The sequence below is a fragment of the Loxodonta africana genome, chromosome X, assembly GCF_030014295.1.
Source record: "Loxodonta africana isolate mLoxAfr1 chromosome X, mLoxAfr1.hap2, whole genome shotgun sequence".
Lineage (NCBI taxonomy): Eukaryota > Metazoa > Chordata > Mammalia > Proboscidea > Elephantidae > Loxodonta > Loxodonta africana.
The window spans coordinates 65,477,864-65,483,932 of NC_087369.1; positions in this window are offsets into that span (position 1 = coordinate 65,477,864).

The window sequence follows — 6,069 nt, forward strand, 5'->3', positions numbered from 1 at the left end:
CTTCAGCGGTGGAATCCCAGGGCCTGAGATAGACCCTGGTGGGCACCTAGAACCACCCTCCCAGCCTTGGGGAAGGAAAAAATTTGCAACTGGGGGGAAAAGATAATTTGTTAGCTCCATTAACTGGGGGAGCCCGGGACAGAAGCAGTTCCTGTCCAGGCATAAACTATCCGTGGTCCTTCTGTGCCTTTCCCTTCTGCATGGACTTGTGTGGGCTTATTTTGGGAGAATAGGCCATTGTTGGCAAACTCCAACCATTTCAGCTGTGTGGTGGAGAGGTGGGTGTTTGACGTTTCACATTGCTTTGCCGATTAAACAAGGTCCTCACCTACCCAAGGACCTACGCACTGGTAGCTCCACTTAGGTCACCAAGCCACCTGTAACAGGGACCCAAAGATAACTGGTAGCTCCCAGTCCTTACAACCAAAAACTTTGGGTGCCCATGGTCTGCCTGCAGAAGCCACCCACCAGCACACTCTAGGGAACAGGGACACGCTTTCCTCAGAGACACTCGGGGGTTGGTTCTCACCCCCCGCATTGTTCAGAGCGTGACCCCCTGCTACAATCAGATACTGGTATATACGCCAATCACCCCGGGCCCTCTAAGACTGTAAGACAGAGCGTGTACCACGCACTTGATGATCAGCTACCTGGAAACCTGAGCTGAATTCATACAAGAAAACTGAATGGACTTCTAGTCTGATATACCTGATAACAGCTCTAGCCAGCTGGGGACAAGACATCAGAGATCCAAAGGCGAAAATAATCAAGCTAGCTCACTCAATCAACCCATGGGGTATACCACAACAAAACAAAGCAAGCAGCTACGACACAGTAAGCAAGCATAAACTAATACAATAACTTACAGATGGCTCGAAGACAAGAGTCAATATCAAGTCACATAAAGAGACCATGATCACCTCAACAAGGTCTCAAAAAAAAGAATTGAGGGATATTCTAGACCAAAGTGCATTCCTGGAATTACCAGATGCAGAATAAAAAAACTACACGAAAGTTTAATATACAGAACCCTTCAGGACATCAGGAAGGAAATGAGGCAATATGCAGAACAAGCCAAGGAACACACAGATAAAGCAATTGAAAAAATTAGCAAGATTATTCAGAAACATAATGAAAAGTTTAATAAGCTGGAAAACTCCATAGACACGCAGCAATCAGAAATTCAGAAGGTAACAATAGAATTACAGAATTCGACAACTCAATAGAAAGTCAGAGGAGCAGAATTGAGCAAGCAGAAGCTAGAATTTCTGAACTCGAAAATAAATCACTTAGCACTAATACATTTGAAGAAAAATCAGATAAAAGAATTTTGAAAACTGAAGAAACCTTAAGAATCATGTGGGACTCTATCAAGAGAAAGAACCTACGAGTGATTGGAGTACCATAACAGGGAGGGATAACAGAAAATAAAGAGACACTTGTTGAAGATTTGTTGGCAGAAAACTTCCCTGATATCGTGAAAGATGAGAAGATATCTATCCAAAATGCTCATCGAACTCCACATAAGGTAGATGTTAAAAGAAAGTCACCAAGACATATTATAATCAAAGTTGCCGAAACCAAAGATAAAGAGAGAATTATAAGAACAGCAAGGGATAAACGAAAAGTCACCTACATAGGAGAGCCAATAAGAATAAGCTCGGACTACTAAGCAGAAACCATGTGGGCAAGAAGGCAATGGGATGACATATTTAAAAAATTGAAGGACAAAAATGCTTGCAAGAATCATATATCCAGCAAAACTGTCTCTTAAACATGAAGGTTAAATTAAGACATTTCCAGATAAACAGAAGTTTATGGAATTCGTAAAAACCAAACCAAAACTACAAGAAATACTAAAGGGAGTTCTTTGGTTAGAAAATCAATACTAACAGGCATCAACCCAAGACTAGAACACTGGGCAGAGCAACCAGAAGTCAACCCAGGAAGGAAAATCAAAAAAAAAAAAACAAGATTATAAAAAACAAAACAAAAAGCTCAAAACAGGGTAACAGCAATGTTATTATATAAAAGAAGACAACATTAGAATAATGAAGAGGGACTAAGAAATGTAATCACTCACCTTCCATATGAAGAGGAAGATACAGCGATACAAAGAAATAAAAGTTAGTTTTATATTTAGAAAAATAGGGGTAAATAATAAGGTAACCACAAAGGAGACAAAGTATCCTACTCATCAAAAAAAAAAAAAAAATACAAGAGAAAAATAGAGACCCAGCAGAAACAAAATCTACGAAAACAAATACAAGGAAAGAACAATATATAAAGAAAATCTATTGAGCACATAAAATTAAGTGGGAAAACGAAACTGTCAACAACACACAAAAAAAGACATCAAAATGATAGCACTAAATTCGTACCTATCCGTAATTACCCTGAATGTAAATGGATTAAATGCACCAACAAAGAGACAGAGTGGCAGAATGGATCAAAAAAACATGATCCATTTATATACTGCCTGCAAGAGACACACCTTATACTTAGAGACACAAACAAACTAAAACTCAAAGGATGGAAAAAATATATCAAGCAAACAACAATCAAAAAAGAGCAGGAGTGGCAATATTAATTTCTCACAAAATAGACTTAAAAGTTAAATCCATCAGAAAGGATAAGGAAGGAAACTATATAGTGATTAAAGCAACAATATACCAAGAAGATACAACCATATTAAATATTTACGCACCCAATGACAGGGCTGCAAGATGTATAAAACAAACTCTATCAGCATTGAAAAGTGAGATAGACAGCTCCACAATAATAGTAGGAGATTTCAACTCACCACTTTCGGTGAAGGACAGGACATCCAGAAAGAAGCTCAACAAAGACACAGAAGATCTAAATGCCACAATAAACCAACTTCACCTTATAGACATATACAGAACACTCCACCCAACAGCAACCAACTATACTTTCTTTTCTAGTGCACATGGAACATTCTCTAGAAAAGACCACATATTAGGTCATAAAGCAAGCCTTAGCAGAATCGAAAACATTGAAACATTACAAAGCATCTTCTCTGACCATAAGGCCATAAAAGTGGAAATCAATAACAGGAAAAGCAGGGAAAAGAAATCAAACACTGGGAAACTGAACAATACCCTGCTCGAAAAAGACTGGATTATAGAAGACATTAAGGATGGAATAAAGAAATTCAGAGAATCCAATGAGAATGAAAACACTTCTTATCAGAACCTTTGGGATACAGCAAAAGCGGTGCTCAGAGGCCAATTTATATCAATAAATGCACACATCCAAAAAGTAGAAATAATCAAAGAATTATCCCTACAACTTGAACAAATAGAGAGCAACAAAAGAAACCCACAGGCACCAGAAGAAAACAAATACTAAAAATTAGAGCTGAACTAAATGAAATAGAAAACAGAAAAACAATTTAAAGAATTGACAAGATCAAAAGCTGGTTTTTTTGAGAAAATCAACAAAATTGATAAACCACTGGCCTAACTGACAAAAGAAAAACAGGAGAGGAAGCAAATAACCCGAACAAGAAATGAGATGGGCGATTATTACAACAGACCCAAGTGAAATTAAAAGAATCATATCAGATTACTATGAAAAACTGTGCTCAAACAAATTTGCAAAACTAGAAGAAATGGATGCATTTGTGGAAACACACTACCTACCTAAACTAACACAGAAGTAGAACAAGTAAATAGACCCATAACAAAAGAAGAGATTGAAAAGGTAATCAAAAAACTCCCAACAAAATAAAGCCCTGGTCAGGACAGCTTCACTGCAGAGTTCTACCAAACTTTCAGAGAAGAGTTCACACCACTACTACTAAAGGTATTTCAGAGCATAGAAAAGGACGGAATACTACCAAACTCATTCTATGAAGCCACCATATCCCCAATACCAAAACCGGGTAAAGACAGCTGAAGAAAAGAAAATGATAGACCTATATCCCTCATGAACATAGATGCAAAAACCCTCAACAAAATTCTACCAATAAAATTCAATAACATATCAAAAAAAAAATTCACCACAACCAAGTGGGATTCATACCAGGTATGCAGGGATGGTTCAACATTAGAAAAACAATTAATGTAACCCACCACATAAATAAAACAAAAGACAAGGATCACGTGATTTTATGAATTGATGCAGAAAAGACATTTGACACAGTTCAACATTCGTTCCTGATAAAACTCTCAGCAAAATAGGAATAGAAGGAAAATTCCTCAGCATAATAAAGGGCATTTATACAAAGCCAATAATTTTTTTTCTCAATAACCAACATCATCCTAAATGAGGAGACTCTGAAAGCATTTCCCTTGAGATCGGGAACCAGACAAGGTTGCCCTTTATCACCACTCTTATTCCACCTAGTGCTGGAGGTCCTAGCCAGAGCAATTAGGCTGAATGAAGATAAAGGGCATCCGGAACTGCAAGGAAGAAGTAAAAGTATCTCTATTTGCAGATGACGTGATCTTATACACAGAAAACCCTAAGGAATCCTCTAGAAAACTACTGAAACTAATAGAAGAGTTCAGCAGAGTATTGGGATACAAGATAAACACATAAAAATCAGTTGGATTCCTCTACACCAACAAAAAGAACATCGCAGAGGAACCAAATCAATGCCATTTACAGTAGCCCCCAAGAAGATAAAATACTTAGGAATAAACCTTATCAGAGATGTAAAAGACTTATACACAGAAAACTACGGTACACTTCTGCAAGAAACCAAAAGAGACTTACATAAGTGGAAGAAAATACCTTGCTCATGGATAGGAAGACTTAACATTATAAAAATGTTTATTCTACCAAAAGCGATTTAAATGTTTAATGCAATTCCGATCTCAATCCCAACGACATTCTTTAATGAGATGGAGAAACAAATCACCAACTTCATAGGGAAGGGAACGAGGCACTGGATAAGTAAAGCATTACTGAAAAAGAAGAACAACGTGAGAGGCCTTACTCTACCTGATTTTAGAACCTAATTATTATACCGCCACAGTAGTCAAAACAGCCTGGTACTGGTGCAACAACAGGTACGTAGACCTCTGGAACAGAATAGAGAATCCAGACATAAACCCATCCACGTATGAGCAGTTGATATTTGACAAAGGCCCCAAAACAGTTAAATGGGGAAAAGACAGTCTTTTTAACAAATGGTGCTGGCATAACCGGATCTACCTGCAAAAAAATGAAACAAGACCCATACCTCACTCCATGCACAAAAACTAACTCAAAATGGATCAAAGACCTAAATATCAGATCTAAAATGATAAAGATCATGGAAGAAAAAATAGGCACAACGTTAGGAGCCCTAATGCATGCCATAAAGAGTATACAAAACATTATTAATTCAGAAGAAAAACTAGATAACTGGGAGCTCCTAAAAATCAAACACCTATGCTCATCCAAAGACTTCACCAAAAGAGTACCTACAGACTGGGAAAAAGTTTTTAGCTATGACGTTTCCGATCAGCGCCTGATCTCTAAAATCTACATGATAGTGCAAAAACTCAACTACAAAAAGACAAACAACCCAATTAAAAAATGGGAGAAAGATATGAATAGACACTTCACTAAAGAAGACATTCAGGTAGCTAACAGATACATCAGGAAATGTTCACCATCATTAGCCATTAGAGAAATGCAGATCAAAACTACAATGAGATTTCATCTCACTCCAACAAGGCTGGCATTAATCCAAAAAACACAAAATAATAAATGTTGGAGAGGCTGTGGAGAGATTGGAACACTTCTACACTGCTGGTGGGAATGTAAAATGGTACAACCACTTTGGAGATAGATTTGGTGCTTCCTTTAAAAGCTAGAAATAGAACTACCATAGGATCCAGCAATCAAAAAAAAAAAAGAGAAATAAGAACCTTTATATGAACAGATATATGCACAGCCATGTTTATTGTAGCACTGTTTACAATAGCAAAAAGATGGAAGCAACCAAGGTGCCATCGATGGATGAATGGATAAATAAATTATGGTCTATTCACACAATGGAATGCTACGCATCGATAAAGAACAGTGAGGAATCTGTGAAACATTTCATAACGT